Here is a 22901-nt window from a genome sequence, read left to right as displayed (position 1 = left end):
TATGTGCTAGTGATATGAAGAAAAAAAACAATGATCTAAGTCATTGTGAGAAAAAAAAACAATGAGAAGAATTTCAAACCACAAATTGCCAGCAGATGCTTTAGCAGATCACCTTACCTTTTCACAGTAATGTGATTCTGGAAAAATAAGTCATCTGGGCTTGTTGTACTTTTAATTTTCTCTTCTTAAATCTGAGGTGTCACAGTATCCCATTTCCATGTGCTAGAATCCGGTGCCATTCGGAGGTGGGCCTAAGGCGTCAGCTTGGACAGACCTATGCATCTCTGCCATTCACTTTCTGTGGGTCATGTGTCCCAGCTTCACAGGCTGGTTAGAGCAGAGTTCTCTATCCTATCTGGAAATATGCTTCCTAATTCACATTCCAAAGTAAAGTTTTCATACTGTTTTTATTGACCCTTGACTTCCTCCAACTATTAATCATTCCTTTCAAGGATACGAATTGGACCTCAGAAATTTGTTACCAGACGGGGTCTTGGAGTTCATTGACTATTCCCTGTCCCTGTCCCGAGAAAGAGCTGAAGGGCTTGGTATGGAGAGTTGGGGCTGTTCCATCTGCTTCTAGTAGGACTGTGGACTTACCCTGGGGCTACTTCTTTTTGACTTTTTGAAAGAACAGCAGCTTCAGGGAAGTGGAGGGCTGTGGGGAGCTCAGGGTCAGCTTAGCACTCCCTCACCTTCTTCCCCATCCATCCAGGGTACGGAGGTGGAGAGGTGTTGGGGTCATCCGGCACCAAAGGCCTGCCCTCCAAGGGCCTGAGTTCCCAGTGTGTGACCCATATGGCAAATAGTACTGATCATGCAGCTGCTGGCCTTCCTGGACATCTCCAGCCCTGCCACACCCACCTGTCTCCATTCTTGAAGCCCTGCTCAGCCTCCTGCTTCTATGACATTCTCACCTTCAGCCTTGCCCTCTCGGTTCCCCTCACATCTGCTGCTCCCCAGGCTCTGGAGAGCTTCACCTGTGCCCTACTCAGCTATCTCCCCATGTTGTCATTCTCAGCCCTCCCCCTGCAGAGGACCAGCCACCTCTGGGTGCTTGGTATGGGCTTTGGGAGGGCCAGGTGTGTTGGTGACCATGCTCAACACTGGCAGGGATGTGGAGGACCTCTGATGTCTAACAGTGAGGGAAAGAGGACCCTGGTTGTGTTGGCGTTCTCCTCTGCTCTTAAGTACCCACTTTACATAAGAGTAACAACTAAGAGCAGACTATAAGTTGTTTCAGGAATAACAGCCGGTTGAAAATGATAGCAACACTGAATAGGACTGCGAAGCACGAGAGGGCCACCTTAGGCCACTGCAGTGGCCTCTGTCCACACCTCCACCCTCTTAACACTTAGCCACTACTCCTTCCTTTAAAAGGTGCTATATTTATTTGCAGTAACAAGGTGCCACAAACAGGGCAGCTTAAATAACAGACATTTATCATCTCAAGGTTCTGGAGGCTGGAAGTCCCAGATCAAGGTGTCAGTAGGATTGGTTTCTCCTGAGCCTTCTCTTCTTCTTCTTTTTTTTTTTGGGGGGGGGTGGTGGTCCTAAATTTTTTATTAGGAAACAATTTTACAAACATATTAGTGGTAATCGTGGAGCTAGAGAGTATTGTTTGTGCCTTCTCCAAGCTACACGGTGAGAACCACCAATGAATAGTGTGGTGGATGGAACTTGTGGCCCTTTCCAAGGCCTGCGGATGTCAGCTCTCACATCTCCCTGTGCTGTGGACTGGTTTAGTGACCTGCTGGGTGTCAGGATTCTGTCTGATAGCTTTATGGAATGGATAGATTAGGAAAACCTCAAAGAATTTATATGAGGACTCTTCACCAACCAAGTAAGAATTCAGGACTCTCAGAGCCCCACAGTGGTGTTCAGCTCGCTCCTTGGCAACAGACTGAAGACTTTGAGCAAACTTTATCTGGTTAACACTGTGATAGACTGGCTTGCTGTAAGTTGCACACTCAGGAACTGGGCGTTTGTGGCCACCATGGTGCACACGAACCGATATATGGCATCACCTTTCTTGGGCTTGTATCCCAGCCTGAGTGCTTTGTTGGGTGGGTGGGCTGGGGGGCCCTGTGGAGTGCAGAGAGCTGGCAGTACTGCCAGCGGCACACCCTGAGAATAAAGCACATGACATCAGACGGCTGCATCCTCCATAGCTCCTGGATGTACTTTTAAGCGCCCATCTTGGCTTACCTTTGAGACAAAACTGGTGGCTGCAGCCAAACGGAAAGGAAAGAGTCTTTCCCCCACAATCCCTTTGGGGAAGAGCCCTCTCTTCTTGATATGTAGATTGCCATCTTTTTTCTGTCTTCTCACATGGCCATTCCTCCGTGGTGTCTGTTCTAATCCCAGTCATATGGGAGTAGGACCACCACAGTGACCTCATTTCACCTTAATTACCTTTAAAAAAAAAGTCCTATCTGCAATTACAGTTGCATTCTGAGATACTGGGGGTTAGGATTTCAACACATGGTATTTGGGGGACACAATTTAGCTCATAGCAGACGACAATCTGAGAAGGCAGGAAAGTGAAGTTCATTCTGTCCACGTGGCAGGCTGAATCCTGGTCAACAGTGGGAGTTTATGTTGGGCTTCTTTGTCCTCTTCTGTTGTCTCATCACTAGCATTCCTGAAAGGGCTGAGGTGGCTGCCCTCCTCCATCTGTCAAGTGGCCAGGGCATGTTGTGCTTAGGCAGCTCTACCTAGCTCCTCTGCAGCTTAAATTGATCGGTTTTTCCCTCTGGCCCCTTGTGCTCCCAGGAGAAGTGGAGTCATCCCATCCCCAAGACCTACCTTCCAAAAGGCTGAGTTCCCAGTGTGTGACCCACATGGCAAATAGTACTGGTCAGGCGGCTCCTGGCCTTCCTGGATGTCCCTGGCCCTGCCATGCCCTCCGTCACCTCCCAAGCCAGAGCTGACAGCAGAGACAGTGTGGCCGCTCCTTTCCAGGCCGACTCTGTGACACAGGCCACAGGGTTCATGGTGTTGCACCCAGTGGACCTTGTGGCAGTCTTTGTTCTTGGACACTCAGGCTTCTATCTGGGGTACCTGGGTGGCCACCCTGTATTTGAAGTGGAATTTACTCAAGTGTTAGCCGTCGAGGGGCTGTAGGATGCCACATATCGGGGCTTCCACATCCCATGTGGCCTCACACTGCAGCCCTGGGCCAAATCACCGCAGCCAGCAGTGAGAACATGGCCTGGAACTGGAGCGTGCCTCCACTTGCAGCCAGCCAGAGTGCAGAGGAGTTTCTGAGTTTGGCTGGTGTGTTTTGGCTCCTTCTACAGATCTCAGTGACCGTCATCACAAGTAATACCTGTGAAAACATCTGCTTTAGCATAATGCAGAACCACACCTGTCAATGCAGCAGGCTCTTTGGATCTTGACAGAAGAAGGCATTTGCTGGCTGCTGCTTATGTTTGTGATAGATACCCTTGTGCTGTAATGCTTTAGAACAAGCTTGGTTTTCACCGAGAAATAAGAGAGCTGTGAAAGCTTTCCCTGAGAGGCAGGACCTGGTGCCAAAACACTTGAACTTCAGGAAATCATTGTGCGTGTTCCAGATTCTGTCACCAGGCAGCCTCAGGCACGGTGGAAAAGGCTTAGCCCAGAGTGGGTGTGGCACCCTACAAGGCCGTTGGGGAGGGTGGGGACCACCTCCTGCTGCTGTCTTGCACGTGGTCATTTCAAAGGGCAGAGCTCAGCTGTCGTTGTGACTGAGGGTTGCTAAGAGTTAATGGTACAGCTTGGATGGCATTTTCCCTCTCAGTGCACATTATCAGTTTTACTAAATGGCCACAAATTCTGAGTTTGAGAGATACACTCATTATCGGTTACAGCTGTCCTTGCTTTAGACACTTATTGGGTCAAGAATGTGGTACACTGATGTCATTCCTGTTCTAATAAAGGTCTCATTAGCCCTGAGTAAACCAAGGCCAGGTCTGTGGGCACTGCTGCTTTTGGATACACACAGTAATGAGGGTGCCCATCAGCCCTACTGGGAGGTATTGCCACGTGTCAGTGAGTTGCTGTAAATGAATCACATTGGTGAGCACTGGCCAGCTGCCACTGAGGTCTGGTTTTAGCCCAGGATCTGCCGCGTTAGTCCAGCTACAAACAACCATCAGGCAGGTCTGGATCCAACCTTTCATAGTTCCCCTCCTCCTTTCCTTCTCTCCTCCCCTTTCCTTCCTCAAACTGCCCCCTCATCCTCCTTCCTATTCCTCCTCCCTCCTCCTGTTCTCCCCCTTCTCCCTGGCTGCCATTGGAATCAACTGAGGAGCTTGGCAGGTCCGGGTGCAGCCCAGCATGGGATTTTAAGAGCCCTGTAACTCTGGAGTGCCCCCAACAGGGCTGAGAACCAGCTTTTCCCGGTCATGGGGGAATCTAATGCTCTGTATGTAGTGCTGATGAGGTATAGATCAAAATTTGGGCAGGTGGCCTTCCCGGTTGTTTCTTGAGCTCCACTTTCTCCTTGTGGCATGGTGAAGGAGAGACACCTGGCACCTTCACATGACTGACTCACACACGAAACCACTTTTCATGTCTTCGGGGAAGAAAATGTAAGCTGTCTGTTGGTTTGTCAGCATGTCTTCTACACTTGAAAAGTGTCCTCCCGCATCCACTCTGTGCACTAGCCTGTGATGTTTCATTCTGGTTAGTGACGGGGGGCCACAGTGGGTTTGTATGAGAGGGGCCATCCTGCACCGGTGACCTGAAGAAACTCTGTGTGCACGTGATGTGTTATGTGTGTCATGTTAGGGACAGCTGGAACAGAATTCTACATGGGCCACCCCACGTGACACAGCAGCACGGCTTAGCTGCTCAGGCCACACATAGCACGTGCACTGGGAATCAGGCTCTTGTGAAACTGCCAAATCTGGACCCAAGAAGCGAGTGGCCTTCTCTTACATGCACAGGCCAGGAGAGAGCCTTGGTCCTCTGTGTGTGTTACCTTCTGGTCACGTGGATCATGCAGGCCAAGGTGCCAGGGTGCAAGCCCTTGGCCTCAGAGGCATTTTTGAGGATAAGAAGAGGCTGCCAAGCAGAAGCTCCTCCAGGGGCAGCGAGGCAGCTTTGCAGCTGTGGGCCAGGCACAAGCTCTGTCAAAACACTCCTGGGTAATAGTGATGTGTGAATTGGCACGGTATTTCAAATCAGAGGAGAGAGCCGGTAGAGACAAAATGGCATTAACCATGTCACCTGTGAGCACGGAGTTCGGTGACGCTTCTGGTTGGGCCCAGCACCACTGGGCATACTGTGCTTGGCCCTGGGGAAGCACTCTCAGGGGTGGGTGCTGTTAGCATTGTTCACTATTTCAGATGATCAAACTGCCACAAGGGGCTCTCCTGGTGTCATGCATTTGGAAGTGAGTGTGTTTCTGGTAGTAGTAGCCTCTATGGGGTCATAGTACATTAAAATCTAAATTGTTTTCACCCGGGGAAGAGGTGATACCCAAAAGCGTGTGACATGAGCCTTTGAGGTCCACACCCTGACTCAGTGAGATTTTAAAGGCAGCCATAAAGCAGACTTACATCATCAGAATAATTCTCGAAATGACTGAGACCCATGGGGAAGTATGTACAGACTGTGCAGCTCACGTGCAGGGCTTCTGGCAGGCCCGAGCATGGCCGCGTTTGTCCGTGTGTGGCTGTGGTCCTGCTGGGCCGAGTATGCACTTCCGCAGGAGACCATGGGGTGCTTCTCTGCTTGGAACTTTGCACCTAGGTGTACCAACTCCAACCTGTTATGGCCCTCTCTGTTTTCAGCTAGCTTACATGGATTTGTTTATTGTGGTTAAAAAAAAAAAAAACAGGTAAAATTTAGCATCTTAATCATTTCTGAGTGTACAGGTCTGTAACGTCACTCTATGTCCATTAAATGACAGCTTCCCATTTTCTCCTCCCTCTGCTCGACAACCACCGTTTTACATTCTGTTTCTATGAATTTAGCTATTCTAGACATTTCATGTGAATCATATATTTGTCTTTTTGTGATTGGCTCATTTCACTTAGCAGAATGTCATCAGTTCATCCATGTTGTGGCATGTGCTAGAATTTCCTTTTTAAAACTGAATGGTATTCCATTGTATGTATTTACTGCCTCTTTATCCATTCATTCATTGATGGACATGTGGGTTGCTTTTGGCTGTCGTGAATAATGCTGCTATGAACATGGGTGTACAAATACCTCTTCAAGACCCTGTTTTCAATTCTTTGGGGTATATTCAGAAGTGGAATTGCATCTTTTTTAATTTATCGAGGCACCGCCATACTGTCTTACTAGCATTTGCACAATTCTACACTTTTACCAGCAGTGTACAAGGTTTCAGATTTCTTCATATCTTCACCAACACTTGTTATTTTCTGTTAATGGATGTGAAGTGGTATCTTACTGTGGTTTTGTTTTGCATCTCTCTAATGATTAGTGATGGTTTTATGTGCTTGTTGACTGTTTGTGTATCCTCTTTGGAGAAGTCTCTTTCTGCCTTTGGCCAAGGGTCAGTCTCTTCAACTCTTCCTGAGGCAGCACCACCATGTAGCCCTCCTGCACCCTGCACTTTCTTCCTGGAGTAATGGTGTGATGGGTCCCTCCTCTCTCCAGTGGGAAAACCAAGAAGACCTCACATTTTTTCCACTGTGGCTCTCCTGGCACATGTCACCTATTTGGGCTGGATTCAATCTTTTCCTGTGGCAGAAGAGGAAGCCTTGCCGGCACTATTTAATGGATGTTCTGTGAGACCCCCTTCCCATGGCCCCTCACTTTGCCAAGTGAGACAAATGCAGTTGCAGTTGCCTGTGTTTAAATGACCTTGGGAGCAGCCCACTGCATAGAGAAAGTGCCCTCATATCCTTGGGCCTCTGGAAATAGTCTCTTCTGCCCACAGTTGAGACTCATCAGGGGTCTCAAACCCAAATGCCTGGAGGACTCAGGTGGGTACTCTAAATGCCGAGTGTGTGCTCTACCTAAAACCTTCCACATTAAGAAAAGATTTATTTGTGATGGGCTTCATTGAACAAATGACCTGGTGACAACTGCCAGTCTTAACCCCTCTCATGCGAACCTGAAAGGGCACACTGGGGTATGGTCCATCTGCAGGGAGGGCAAGACCTCACTGCTGACAGCGGCCCCACAGACCAGCAGCACCACATTGCCTGGGAGCTTTTAGGAATGCAGAATCCCTGGCCTCACCCCACAGAGTCAGAATCTGCACTTAACCAGCTCCTTGGGTGGTTTGTGTGTTCTTTAAAGTGTGAGAGGGCTGGTCCCAAGGGATTGCCTCAGAGTAGACACTGATTGCTCCCGGCTGCCACCCAGAGAAAGGAAACTGATGTTCGTACAAACGCTGTGCACAAGTGTTCTAAGCAGCTTTATTTGAAATAGTTCAAAACTGGAAACAATACAGATGTCCTTTAGTGAATGAATGGATAAACAAACTGTGGTCCATGGGATAATTTTTTGCAAAAAAGGGGAATGAAATATTTCTACAGGCACTAAACTGGATGGCTTTCAAAGGCATTGTGTTGAGTGAAAGGAGCCAGTGTCAAAAAGTTACGTAGGGGAGAGAAAAGCTTTCTGTGCTCTTCTCTTAGGTTCTGTGGCTGGGGCTTGGGAATTAAACTGACAAAAGACAACTTAACAGGAGAAAAGACATATAGATTTTATTGATATTGATCTTTTTATGTGTGTAAAGTCTTCACAGGAAAAAAGGGAAAATCCAAAGCAGTGGTTAGGCTTGGACCTCATATACTGTATAAACAAAGGATGATAAATTGCGGAGAAGTGATTAGACAAAGAAAAGGGGTTTGGGCTTCTAAGGGCATAAAGTTTGAGAAAGTGACAAGGAAAAGCTTGGAAAGAGGGTAGCTTGAAGCTTATCAGGCTGCGTCCAGCAACATGCCCTAAACATCTTCCCTCTTGGCCAGTTTCTGTGTCCAGAGCACTTCCATGGAGCTTGCCCTGAAGAGCAGAGCTGATGCAGACCCCCAAAACTGCTGAGCCTCCAGTTATGGAGTGTGCCTTTGTTCAGGAGATTTGTCATAGATATCAGTATCCAGTTTATCAAAACTCTTCTACGCTTTAAGTTCTTTACACATGATAATGGTGGGTGGAGAAGTGAGGCAGGTGGGGTAAAGTCCAGCTTCCTCTGTCGAAGTCATCCAGACTGCTCAAGTGTGGGGTTTGGGAGCCACCTTGTTGCATGCCTTGGTTGGACATCCTCACTTATGCCAAGCTTTACCCTTCAGGATGAGGCTTTTCCAGGCCTTTCTTCCTTCCCTCAACCTTGACGTGCTGTTAGATTTCGCATCTGTTTGTGTGAATATTTTAAACAGGACTATTATGAGCTCCTTGCCATCTGAAAGCCAGTGCACGTGGAAGAACTGCCTGTTTGAAAAATAATGAGTCTCTTTTGGAAAAATGGCTGTGAACTTTACAGTGGCATAGGAACTAAATGTGAAATCCCCTGGGGGAGGGTTTACAGTTGAGTTGTGGTTTGGTGCGTCCACACTACAAGCCCTGGCCCCTTCACCTCTTTCTGTGTCTCCTTCCCCATCCAACCTATGTTTCTGTCTCACTGGCCTTCCATTTTGTGTTTGCATTCTTATTACGATGAGAAACTACAGGAGAGTAAGACCTCGAACTCCTTCCTTTGTTTTAGGGCACGTAGTTCCTCAAATAGTTCAAATGTCTGGGAAGCCTGGCCCTCTCTCCAGCCAAGGACAGAGTCCCCACCTTTTTCTATAACCCTAGCCAGGGTACCAAGAGAGGGCTGATCCTCAGGCACTCTACAACACACTGATGATGACGTGTGCAATGATATTGTTCTTTGAGAAGCCAGATGGTTATGAAGAAACAAATGCAGACATGTCCAGTGTCACATAGAGAGAAAGCAAAGTCTTAACTGGTGGTCCTGTGCTCTTACCCCCTTCTGTGCTGCGACCTCTCCGCTTTGTGATCTGAGTCATGCACACCTGTCCTGGTACTGTGTGGCTGTGGGGCCATCCTCAGAGGAAAGAGCCACTGCCCCAGCCTAGAAGGCACTTACAGTGGTGCATGGGTCAGGGCCATCTCCAAACTGAGTTGGAAGGAGAGGAAGAATTAGAAAAAGGGAGACAGGACAGGTGGAAAAAAAGAAGCATTTGTCAACCTCCGTGTAAGGAACATAAAGCACAGTTTGAGAAATTTTGCATGAACCTCATGGAATCCTCACAGTGAACCAGGGAGTGCCTGTTTGCATATAAGGAGACGAAGATGCTGAGATGCCACTTCTTTTGTTCTGCCACCCGGTTCAAAGCTTATAGGCAGCAGGGGCAGGGCGTGCATGGGGATCTGTCTGAATATAAAGGTTGGGCTATTTCAGCGTACCTTTTGAGGCTCCATGTCTTTTGTGAGAAACTGGAAGAAAGATGAGGAAGGAATCAATATCTGGACAAGATTATGTCTAAATTTCATTTCAGCTCTCAGGCTTGCTGACTCTAAAAACATGCAGGAAAATAGAAGGTAGAATGGAGTCAAGCAGAGTTTCCTAACCTCATGCTGTGGACATTTGGGGCTTGATCATCCTCCCTGGTGGAGACTGTCTTGGGCATTGAAGGTGTTCAGTGGTATCTCTGACCTCCATTCACTAGATGCCAAGTGTGCCCCCACCCCTTTCTGACAACCAAAAATGTCTCCAGGCATTGCCAGATGTTCGCTGGGGGACAAAATCTCCCTACCCATTGAGAACCACCAGAGTAAAGGAAAGATACCCTTGGGGAAGGTAGAGAGTTGGAACAGGAAAAGAAGAGGAGTCCATTATGACTTCCTCTACACCCTACACATACAGACACCTGAAACAAAAAGGAAAACTACAAAATTAAATTGAGAAAGGTGAAGAAGAGAGGAGACTCTGTGTGTGGGCGGGGGGAGGGCAGGGAGGAGGAAAGGAAGAGAGAAATTGATCTCTTGAGCTTGGTCGTTCTGTCTTAAAATTCTTCACAAACAGGTCTCCAGGGTGTTTTGTCCCTGTGAAATTACCTGCAGATGAGCAAGGGCGGGATTCTCACTGGCCATCGGCCCCCTCTCTCTCCTGCTTCCCTCATCCGAAGGCCCGACCAGCCTCACAGATATGTTATGGGCAGAAAAAGCAGCATTTCCCCTGAGTGCTCTATTTGGAAAGAGGATTTGAGGAAAGTAGAGCAGTGATAGGAAGCATCTCACACTACCATTTTCATGGACAAAGAGGGAGAGCCCAGGGATGTCAGCCGCATCCACATTCCAGGGTGTCAACCCTATCCGTGTGCCAGGGATGTCAGCCTCATTGTTATTTCATCAGATGAAGATCACATTTTCCTCTGAAGCCAACTGCTTAAGACTGCTGAAAGCCTAAAGCCAGGAGGGTGAAGCCTCAGGGAGCCTGAGTCAGGGAGCATGTATATGCATGTTTCCTGGGTGTCCCCATGTGTATGTGTATTTTTGCATGCTTTCATAACAACTGAGGTTCCAGGCACCATTTGGTTGTTACGGTAAAATGCTTTAAAATACCAAGCTGAGAGCACTCCCGCAGCCTCAAGAGAGAGAAAAGGCAAGTCAACCCCTGGGTAATTACTCATGACATTATTCCATGATTGATTAGTTTAGGGCTTCTGGCTGTGAAATAAAACAGCCTCAAAGAAGAGTCTCAAACAACAATGATTTATGAGTTTAAGAGTCCCAATTAGGTAAAACGATGTATTGCAAATGTCCTTTTTTATAGGGGCATGGGAAATAAGTAGTGTCTGGTGATATGATTGCTAACTTAATTCTTCCAATAAATTCTTTGCTTTAAAAGGAGAAACTTAGAAAAGACAAAGACATTAATTTATAGAAAAGAATGATAGTTGGCAATTACGTGCATTTCTCCAAGAACTACTAGCCCTGGTTTATATTGCTTAAATATATGCAATATAAATGTTATAATACTTTAACTATAAAATACCAATATTTTATTGATTGTATTGATGTTGTAAAATTCATGCTCTTTATATGAATAAATCAGACATCAGAATAAATCATGGTACCCACTGTGTAAAGATGGTGGATGAAACATATTCAGGAAATATAAAGACTATTTTGAGGACAAACATGGTTGCTTGAGGAGGTGGGTAAGCAGATGGGTGGAAAAGGGGAAGAGGATTAAGGAGTACAAACTTCCAGTTTTAAAATTAGCCATGGGGATGTAATGTCAGCACAGGGAATATGGCCAATATTGTAATAACTATGTTCATTGACAGATGGTTACTAGGTTATTGAGGCAATCAGTTCATTAGGTATATGAATGTTGAATCACTATCTTCTGCACCTGAAACTAATATAATATATGCCAACTATAATTAAAAATAAATTTTAAAAAGACTATCTTCAGATTGTTTGAAATGCATGGGGTCATGCAGGGAAATCTTAATACAGTGCAACTCCGTGTGCATTAGGTATTTTAAGTTATATAATTCATTAAGTGAACATTCTTTAAAAACTAAAGAATCCCATTAATCAGAATTTTCAAGGTGAATTACTTTGTTTTACTTTAAAAAAATTAACTAGTTTTTCAAATTGAAAAGGAAGTGGCTAAATTGCTAAAATGATTCTGACACAGACTCACCCGTTACCCTCCCTGCGTCCCCCCTCTGATCTGTTTTCATGTAGCTTCCAGTGACTGTAATTAGCCCAGCCTGTGTGTGATGGGGGTGGTGCGTGAGGACACACAGTACAGTCAGTTCTCAACTTGCTTTGTTCACTCATGAGTCTCTCTCACCGTATTTCTGTGTCTTGTGCATAGATTTGCCTCCTGCTGCTAGCCCCTTGAACGTAATGGTTTCTTTATTGGTGATTGGAGAGTGACGGTAGAAGCTCACAGAGTCCTGTGAGGGTTAGAGATAGTCCATGATTAGCCAGTACGCACCTTGGGTTTAGGTGTTTAAAGCTTGAGACAGTTGCTATCATTATTGTATATGGACTATACTATCGTTGGTTATATTGACCCGTTCTGTGTCTGTACCATAATTTATTAAACAGCATTGGCTTGGTTAGTATTCGGGTATGCTTCTGTACTCTTCTCTCACAGCCAGTACTGGAACAAGGACCCTAGTTACTCCTTTGCACCTCCAGAGTATCTGGGGTATAAACTCCTGGCTGAGAAATTGTTATACAGGGACCTAGTTGGTTTGGATAGATGGCCATGTGGTGCAGCAGAGATTCTGAGGCACTCTGCATGTCCTGGGCCAGGCAGGAAATACCTGCTTCCCTTTCTTTCCAGTTCAATGTTTGAACATTGGTCTCTCATTTTTGAATTAACACTGTGGTAGTTTTGAGTCTTTCATAGATTTATTAGCCATTTGAATTTATTTGCAAACTCTCATGTCTTGAAGAGCAGAGCACTTTACTCATGGTTACATGTTGTATGCTTAAGTCTTTGATCAGCTGCAACTTACTTATTCATGAAGAGTGAGTTTTAGCTTAATTTTTTTCCCCAAATGGCTGTCCTATCCCAATCGTTTATGGGTTCATTCCTATTTAGTTGGAAAATCACCTTGTCTATAATTGCCATTTCAACATATACTTGGGTCATTCCTGGATTCTCAAACTCCATCCTGTTGATCTGCCTGTCCATGTGCTAGTGGAAACAGACATTTTTCTAAGGAAGACAGGCCATCTGTTCATATTTTGTTGAAAACTTTTGCATCACTCTTCATAGGAGATACTGATATGCGGTTTTGTAATGTCTTTGTCTTGTAATGTCTTTGTCTGGTTTTGGAATCAGGATAATACTGGCCTCGTAAAATGAACTGGAAAGTGTCCCCTCTTCTGTGTTTTTGAAGGGCCTATGTAGGATTGGTCTTAATTCTCTAAACTTTTAGTAGAATTCACCAGAGAAACAATCTGGTTCTCTGCTTTTCTTTCTGGGAAGTTTTCAATTACTAATTCATTCGCTTTACTTCATATAGATCTATTCAAATTTTCTATTTCATCTCGAGTCAGTTTTAGTAGTTTTGTTTCTGTAGGAATTTTTTCATTTCATCTAAGTTATTCAATTTGTTGACACATAATTGTTCATAGTATTCTCTTATAGTCCTTTTTATATCTGTATAGTTGATAGTATCATCCTGACCTTAATTTCTGATTCCAATAATTTGAGTTTCCTCTCTTTTTCTCTTGTTCATCCTACTAAAGATTTGTCATTTTGTTGATCTTTTCAGAGAACCAACTTTAGGTTTCGTTGATTTTCTCAATTGTTTTTCTAGTCTCTATGTCATTTATCTCCGCTCTTTATTCTTTCCTTTCTTCTGCTGGTTTTGGGTTTAGTTTGTTCTTTTTTAAATTCCTTATGGTGTAAAGTTAGGTTATTAATTCAAGATCTTCTCTTTCATTATAGACATTAAAAACTATAAATTTTCCTTCAACCATCACTCTAGCTGTACTCCATAAGTTTTATTCTGTTGTGTTTTATTTTTATTTACTTATTTTTTAATCTTATGATTTCTTCTGTGACTCATTGGTTATTTAGGAGTGTTCTTTTTAATTTCCATGTATATGTGTAAATAGCCTAAGTTTTCTTTTGTTATTGATTTGTAATTTCATTCTGTTGTTAGAGAACATACTTTGCATGATTTTAATCCTTTTAAATTTATTAAGTCTTATTGTATGGCTTAGAATATAGTCTATCCTGGGGAATGTTCTGTTTAAGCTTGAGAAGACTGTATTTTACTGCTAGAGTAAAATGTTCTGTAGTATTAGATCTACTTGGTTTGTAGTGTGTGTGTGTGTGTGTGTGTGTGTGCGCGCGCGCGCGCACGTGCGCGCGTGTGTGTGGGTGTATGTGTTTTAAGACTTCTGTTTATTTGCTCATCTGCCTAGTTCTTATATCCATTATTGAAAGTCAGGTAGTGAAGTCTCCAGTTGTTGAATTATGTATTTTTCCCTTAATTTCTGTAAGTTCATGCTTACATGTTGAATTACATATTTTTCTCTTAATTTCTGTAAGTTCATGCTTTGTGTCTTCTGGAGCTATGTAGTTAGGTGCATATATGTTTATTACAATAGATCGATGGATTGACTTTGTTATCACTACAGAATGTCCTTCTTTGTTTCTAGTAATGATTTTTGTTTTGTAGCTTATTTGCTTATTTTGTCTGATTCTAGTATAGCCACACCAACTTTCTTAATGATTGCTGTTTGCATGATACACCTTTTTAATCTGTTTTTTCACATGAGGCTTATCTTTTATAGACAGCAAGATACAGTTAGATAATTTTTAAAATTCTGCCAGCCTCTGTGTTTAGATTTGTCCTTTTAATCCATTTGCATTTAATTTAATTATTGATAAGGTAGGTTTTACTTGTAATATTTTGCTACTTGTTTTCTATATTCCATGTGTTTTTTGTGTTCCTCTGTTCTGTGCTTCCTGCTTTTTATGTGTTATACAATTGATAGTTCCTGGTGTACTTTTAAAATTCCTTTATATTCCTTCTCTTTCTCTCTCTCTTTCTCTCTCTCTCCGTGTGTGTGTGTGTGTGTGTGTGTGTGTGTGTGTGTGTGTGTGAGTGTTTATACAAATATATTTTTATGTATATGTATATGTATATATGCATATATATATACACATATACATACACATATAGATACATATATATAATTTTAAAAGTTACTTCTCAGTGGTTGCAATGAGGGTTACTGTTATCATCTTATTTTTTTTTTAAAAAAAACCTAGTTCAGATTAATACTAACTTAATTTTAATAACAAACACTTTGCTCCATTATATTGCTCTTCCCTCCCCTTCTCTTTTAATTAATAATGTTGTACAAATTGTATCTTTATATGTTTTAAGTCCATCAACACAGTTTTATGGTTATAATTTTATGTACTTTTTAAACCAAATAGAAGAAAAGAGTTACAAAAATAAGTTTATATGGTCTTTCATTGTACCTATATAGTTGACCATCCTGGCACTCCTTTAATTCCTTGTGTGAATTAGAATTTTTCTGTTTAATGTATTTTATTCCATCTTGAATGACTCTCCTTACTAATTTTTACAGAGCAGTCTGCTAATGACAAATTTTCTTTCTTTCTTTCTTTTTTTTTTTAAATCTGGAAGTAACCTTCATTTTTGAAGAAGAGATATAGAATTCTTAGTTGACTGTCTTTTATTCTCTCCCCAGTGCTTTTAACATGTCATCCTATTGAGTTTCTGATGAGAGTTAACTCTTAATCTGACTGAGGATTCCTTGTCCGGGATGAGTTATTTCTCTTGCTACTTTCAAGATTCTGTCCTTGTTTTTCAACAGTTTGATTATGATGTATCTAGTCATGAATGTCTTAGAGATCACCCTATCTTGAGTTCCTTGAGTTCCTTAAGTGTGTCAATTAATACTTTTTATCAAATTTTGTAAATTATTGGTCATTATTTTTCCAAATGTTTTATTATGCCTCTTTCTCTCCTCATTGACTTGCATTATATATATGTTCGTACTCTTGATAGTGGCCCATGTGTCTCTCAGGCTCTGCTATTTTTAGTCATTCTTTTTATTTTCTTCTTTTCAGATTGGATAATCTCTATTCCAGTAAATAATTAAGTTGTCCCCCAGCCTACTGATTCTGTCTGCTGCCAGCTTCTATCTGTTGCTGAGCCCACCTAGTGAAGTTCAGTTATTGTATTTTCAACTGTAGAAATTCTATTGATTCTTTTAATTTTTATCACTTTATTGATATTCTCTATTTGGTGACATAGAGTTGTTGTAATTTGCTTTAATTCTTTGGATATTTTTTTTAATTCTTTGAACATATTGATAATAGTCTTGGCACCTTCAGGGACATTTTCTATTGGGCGTTTCCCTTCCCCTCCCTGCTCCCTCTGTGTATGTGGCATACTTTCCTATTTCCTTGCATTCTTGGTAACTCTTTGTGAAAAACTGAACATTTTAGATAATAATATTTTAACAACTCTGGTAGCAAATCCCTCTACCCTTCAAAGTTTGTTGTTGCTGCTGTGGTTTTTTGTTTTTGTTTTCATTTTGGTTTTTCATGGTGTTTTCTTGTTACTGTTTATTTGTTTAGTGGCTTTCCTTTACTAATTCTGTGGGTTATGTATTTCCTATAATGTGCCCACTGAGTTATTTACTATTTTTTAACTTCATTTTATTTTTTTAAACCACTTTATTGAGGTATGATGGACACTCAAACAGTTTTACATATTTAATATACACAACTTTGTAAATTTGGAGACAAATATGCATCTGTGAAACCATCATTACAGTCTAGGCCATAAACACATCCATCACCTCCACAAGGTTCCTTCTTCTCTTTTTATTTATTATTGTTGTTGTTGTTGTTATTGTTGGTGTGTGTGCACACGCGCTTGTGTGTGTGTATATGTGATAAGAACACTTAACATAGGGTCCTTTACATTTTTAAGACTGGATTCCTAGGGGGGCCCTGTCTGAGTCAGTGTAAGTGTGAGGTTCGCCAGTCACTGCTCAGTTTTCCTTACAACCTCACTGTATGTCTTGCACCTTTACTAAGGAGATCTTGTGAGAAGGCATGACATCAAAGGCATGACTTCACTTTTAGTGGTCACTTCCCAGCTGTACCAGAGACAAGGAACTGGTGTCTTCTCTTTTCCCAGGTTTTTCTTGGGCTTGTGAGCACAGCCTTTTTGATCCTGGAAATACGTTGGAGCTTTTGAAGTTCGCTATAGTTCTCTAGTTCTCCCAGATTTTCTTTTAAATTTTGGGTTTGGGCTCATGTTTACTGCAGTTGTAGACACAGCATTAGACAACTGAGGTGTTGCCAGTAGTTTGTTGTTGTTTCGGTAATGCCCCACGATCAGCCGCCACCCGCCACCCTTCCCACGACCCACCACCAGCCTAGCTCTGAGTCAAATCTAGAGATTTCCCAGGGTGCTGCAAGTCCAGAAAAAATATTGACTGTGTGTGATGGCACTTTTAACAGAGCTTCAAAGCGTCAGATCTGCTGGCCATCTGCAGGGCTTCAAGGGAGGGAGGGTCAATGGTTTCAGCTGTGTTAAGCCGGCCCCAACCCCACTGGCTTACCAAGGTTCAGTTATTTCTTTTGGATGGATGATTTTTCAGTTTGTTCTGTGGTTCTGGTTAATTCTCCGAGGTCTGAAATGGTAGGTTTTTGTTGTTTTGCCTGTAATTCTGTTGTTTTAGAGGGAGCAAGTTCATCTAGATCCTCCCGCCACCATTCTGTACATGGATTCTCTAGTTTGTCGCCTGTGAGTCTGGCTTCTTGGCAGAACGCAAACTGAGATGAACCTTCTGTGAGGTGTATATCAGCAGGTGGTCCGTTTTATGGCTGAGTGGCACATGGTACAGTTTTAAAGTTGTGAAAGTTTCTTCTTATTCATTTAGAATGGTGAAGATGCATCTGCACGTTGAAAAGGGAATGTTGCCAGACTGTAGGACATGGGACATGGCATAGCTCCTGCGGGCATTTTGAGGGATCAGGTCCGAGAGAAGTTGAGTAGGGTTGTGTCAGTAGTGGTTTGGAGGAGCAGGAACTGGTCCTGCAGGAGGTCCCGAGGGAGCAGAGATGTGACTCGGGAAACTGCGAGGCTGCTGTCTGTTTCTGGGAAGAGGAACTGCTAGGAGGCAGTGAGGAAGCTGTGGTACATTGGGCCCCACCCACACCTGGAGTAGGCATGAACCCTACCCTGCCTTCCAGACTGTGAGCTGGGACTCAGGACCTACTCCAAAACATGACAGTGCCAGTGTTTGCTTATTCCTCATTCACTTGTGGATGCCTTGTGTGTGCCGGGTTTCGGATGCTGTACACAGGACTGCCACCCAGAGCTGCCATCATGGATCTCCCTCTTCTGATGTGAGACAGATATGGAGCTCCGGAGAGGATACAGCAAGGGACATGGCAGGCTGCATGTGGGTCTGAGATGTTTTCAGTAGAGTGTCCATCATTTATGAGCTACCATGAGAGCAGGGGCCTGTGGGACTGAGGGGTGAGCTACAGGGTGGTCTGGGGAAGAGTTGTCCAGGCAGAGGAGAGAATGAGTGCAGACCTCAGAGGGAGAAGGGGCTGCGCTTGTTCCTGAGGGTGTGCCGGGGAGATGAGGCCCTGAGGCGAATTCAGGAGGGTACTCATGCATGTGTGAAGAAGGGCCGAACAGAGGAAGCTGGCCGTTCTTCCAAGGAGGTGGAAGATACTGGAAGGTATTGAGCACAGGAACATTCATTCACTAAACCAGCAACTACCAGGCTGTGATCCTGGTGCTGGAGATAGAACAGTAATAGACAGAACCTCCTGCTCCCAGGAAGAGGAAACAGAAAAATATATGAACAAGTAGTCCCTTGGAAATGTTAAGCTGAAACACAAACAAGAAGTAGGTCAAGCGGCTCTGGGAATTATGGGGGTGGAGGAAAGTGTTCATGTGGTGGACAAGGACAGGATGGGCTGTGCTCAAAGAGGTGGATTATAGGAGAGAGATTAAAATAGAAGACTCTAGGTTGGCTTTGCGTAAATGTGTTGCTCGGCCATGCCAGCAACCTTTCTCCTGCCCCTTTCCAGCCATCACCCCAGAGGTAACCAGCCTTCTGGTTCTGTCATCATAGATGTTTCTGCCTATTTTTGAACTTGGTGTTAGTGGGGTCTTACAAACAATACAGGTTTTTCATGCGTCTGGCTTCTCCACTCGGCCCTATGCTTTTGAGATACCCCACTGCTGTCTGTCCCAGGCACAGTGTTTGAAGCCCCTTTTAGGGGTGTAGTGTGCTGCTGTGTAGAGGCCTGTCAGCGGCTGTTGCATGATCTAGTAGAGCTGGGGGTCACTGGGACAGCGTGTGAGCAGGAACAGGAGAGGAGCCTGGATTGGGTATGGGATGTGAGAGATGGAAGGAAAAGGTGTCAGAGATAACCAGGGTCTATGGCTTCCACCTGCGAAAGGGTATACTCAGATTTAGGAAGGTGGAGAGACCACAGGAGAGCTGCTGTGGAGGAAAACTGGATGCATGTTTGGACGTGTTGAGCGTGGTGTGTCGATCAGATGCACAAGTGGAGTTGTAAGCAGGTCCTTGGATTTCTGAGTCTGGCTTTCCTTGGAAAGGTCTGGCTGGAAAGTTACGTGTAAGACTTGTGGCCATTTTGCTGTCATTTAAAGCCAGGTCATCAAGGTGACAAGAGAGAGGAGAAGCTTTTGCAGGCCCAGTTCTGGAGCAGGTCAGCATTTGGGTTACCAGAGATGAGGAAACACTCCAGGGAGACCCAAATGTGGACACTCAAATGAAGGGAGCTGGGAGGATGATGTGCATGACACGGTAAGCACTGTGTATTGACAGCATCATGACCAAAAATGGTCAGATAGCCTGCTCCAAACCATCCCTCCAGGCCTGCCATGCCACTCACCAGAGACGTCGGGGACAACGGAAGGTGTGGTAGTGCTGTAAATGTTATGCGAAAAAGGAATGCCAGCCTGAGAGGAAGGGCCTGGGAAGGTGCCATAGCTGCTGCTGGAAACTTTGGGGAGATGAAGCTTGGAGGACAGCAGTGGTCCCCAGTGATGTCTGTTTGAGGGAAGCCAGGGGGGATGTCTTCCTAAGGAAGGAATCAGGGTGCTACAGTCATTAGCAAGTTCCTGGCAGTTTTCTCTAGCATGCGGGCAGCCCCACCCACAGCACCTCTGTACTTAGTCCATATCCTCTGTTTATTCGTTCTCACTGAGGCTTTCCCTGTCTTTGTCAGGCTGTACCACACAAGTGCTTGCAAAAGTCGCTTTCAGATCAGCATTAATTATAAAGAAACTTTGGAGATAAATAACACGACTTGTTATGGGTTGAATTGTGTCTCCCAAAAATAAATATATGGAGTCCTAGCCCCCAGTCTCTGTAGGTTATGAAATGTGACCCATTTGGAGATAGTGTCTTTATTATAGAAGTAATTAAGTTAAAATGGGATCATCTGGATGGGCTCTAATCCAATGTGATTGGTGTCCTTATAAGGAAATTGGAACAAACACACACAGAGGGACAATCTTGTGAGGACAGAGGGAGAAGAAAGCCATCTGCAAGCCAAGGAGAGAGTCTTCAGGAGAAGCCAGCCCTGCTCACACCATGATCTCTGACTTCTGGCCTCTAGAACTCTTGTTTAAGCCACTCAGGCTATGACGCGTTGTTATAGCGGCTCTAGCAAACTCATACAGAAGCTACCTTAAAAAAAAAAGTACTGTCAACTACCTCTGATTATAACGGACATTAACCCTCATTTGTTTCCATGAATTCATGATGATCACTGCTAACGAATCTTCTGTTTTCAAACATGCCAGCTGGTTGCCCCCACTCTGGGGATGAAAGCAGCCTTTGGCCACGCAGGCTGGACATAGATTCCAGGTTGATGGAGACCACTGCAAACCTTCAGAACGCCTTCCCTCTGATGTCGTTCATTCTACTCTCAGATTTCTCCAGTCAACCCTGGGCTCTGAGGCTGCAGCATGTGCAGCTGAGGACTTTAAAATTTTTTCCTTTAAGCAAATTTCCACCATTGCCATGGGACAATACACAGTTTAATTCTTTTTCTAATAAGAGTTGGTTATTTTTTAAAGATATCTTCCCCACCTCACCTTTAATTAAAAACTTTCCAGAGATTAAAAATGAAAAGTGCTTCTTTGTGTGCATGGGAATAACATATTCAAAAGAGTCTTCTGTGAAACCAAATGAAACAGAGAATAAGCTCGGAGTACTTACCCAGTGTTTCTGTTAGCTCTTTTTCTGCCTATTTTGCCGTAGTAACTAGTGGGCACATCAGGGAAAGCAGCCTGAAGCTTGGGTCACAGTGAAGGGATGGTGGGTCTCACCTTCCCAGCCACATCTCTTGTGGGTGGCAGCATCCTGGCCTCCCCTACCAGGATCCTACCGCCTCTACAAGGGGCGATAGGTGATGGAAAGGAAGGAGGTTGATGGTACAGACTTGCTCCCCCTTCAACCAAATATTCCCTTGGCCCTGAAGTGGAGCCTTTGTTGGGGGCCCTGGGGCCATCAGTGACAGAAGGGGAAAAAGCATTATGAAGACAATATTGGTGGGAGTTGAGCCTGTGCACAGACTCATTTGGGGGGTTGATATTTTTGCTTCAGAAATGGAATCAAAGCGAAGGTTAAACTGGCGAGAGACACTCCACTCCATTTTCAGGTTGTTGAATTCACTTCATATTTCCAGAGCAGAGTTAGACCAGCCCTTTAAGGAATGTAGAACCAGAGGCTAATATTTACTCAACTCAAAGTCAGAAGTAATGAAATAAAAAATTACGGACTGTTAAGACTACTGCCGATCGGGTACTGGCAGCTCACCTTGACTGCTGTGTGCCTTTCTAGCTGGCAGTTAAAACATGTGGTGTAATGTTTTAATAAGCACATTCCCAGAAACATTATCGAGTCTCCTTACAATTGACATACTTTCTCTGGCCAAGTTTCCAGGCTAATGGATTCACCTTTTAGGACTTTATCCTATGTTCCTTTCCAGCCAGTTATTTTATTTTCCTTAAGTGTTGCATTTCCAGCATCACGGATGTTTTTGATTTGACATGTTTGTTGCTCAGCTAAGTGATTGTTCTGGAATGCATGACTGACATTTCAAGTTGCAAGTACATGTGCTGTCTGAGTTCCCTGAGGCTCCTGGCTTGTTGCACACTCACCATTCCAGGCTCTGGTCTTTTCTATTTCTTGACTGCTGTTCCTTTTCATGTCCTGGAAATTACACCTTTTCATAAGGACAACCAAATCAAGAATGCTAAGCTTTGGTGAATAAAACTTCCTCACTAATTAAAAGGAGGCTGCTTTGAAGTTGTCCAAATATGGCAGAGACCACATCTCATTAAATCGTAAGTGTACTGATTGACATCAACAGGTAGAAATTAATGGGCGAATAGTCTGAATAACAAAACATTTTAATGAGAAACACAAGTCAAAAACACCATGGATGCTAATCCAAGGGTATGAGTTGAACTTTGTTCTTGTTTAATAGTGTCTCTTAATATGAGAGCTAGTATTACTAGAGAAAGAGCCTAGAAATCAGAACAGACCAAATGCTACTTTGCAGATATAAATTTCTGTTATCTTATTGATGCCATTAAATCAAGATGTCACATTAGAAGCCCATGTTGAGGGAAGGTCTGCAGAAAACTGTTTGGTGTGTGGTTTTCAGTTACTCAGAATTTGCACATATTTGGGTGGGGCATGCACTGCCCCCTATTACTGGCCCTATATCCAACCATGACTACTTAACAAGCCCATCAGTGTCAGCTAGGAATAATTTCATCAGGTCGCTCTACAGACACCGGTTGGTTCAGCCCTAAATATACAGGACATTGATAAATGCTGCCAAGAAGATACTGTAAGTTCCAGGTTAAGAGCTAATATCACTGTACGACGACGATTGATGTACAATTCAGCTCAAAACCCAGCATTCTCCAAAGTGATTAAATTTCTGTGTATGCATTGGCATGCTGTTGAATACTCTGTGTCATATTCTGTTCATGCAGTTAGTACTCTGCCTGGCCTGCGGGCTGTCTTCTGTAAATACACCATGAAGAATGAAGGGCATTTGGTGTAGACTCTTCCTACAGCTCTTCCCTGCTTGTGAGTTTTGGTTAAGGGCTTGAATGATGTGATCAACTGTGTAATTGTTTTGCTATAAATTTTTGACTTTAGATTAGTTTTAGATTTACAATAAAGTTGTGAAGATATACAGAAAGCTTTCATATACTTCACACCCCATTTCCCCTAGTGTTGAACCTTACATTAGAGTGGTACATGTGTCAACAGCAAACATCCCAATATTAATACCCTATTCTTAACCAAAATGCATACTGTTTATATTTCCTTAGACTTTACCTAATACCTTTTTTCCTGTTCTAGGA

The 22901-nt window shown here is 43.7% G+C and overlaps 1 protein-coding gene across 1 annotated transcript in view; it reads left to right on the top strand.

Moving 5' to 3' along the window:
- ROR2 (receptor tyrosine kinase like orphan receptor 2) overlaps window positions 1–22901 on the top strand; it is a 202070-nt gene that overhangs the window by 120790 nt on the left and 58379 nt on the right. The window lies entirely within an intron of this gene.

This window comes from Rousettus aegyptiacus, unplaced genomic scaffold (assembly GCF_014176215.1).
Source record: "Rousettus aegyptiacus isolate mRouAeg1 unplaced genomic scaffold, mRouAeg1.p scaffold_m13_p_3, whole genome shotgun sequence".
Taxonomy (NCBI): Eukaryota; Metazoa; Chordata; class Mammalia; order Chiroptera; family Pteropodidae; genus Rousettus; species Rousettus aegyptiacus.
This window is presented reverse-complemented; position numbering and strand designations above follow the sequence as displayed.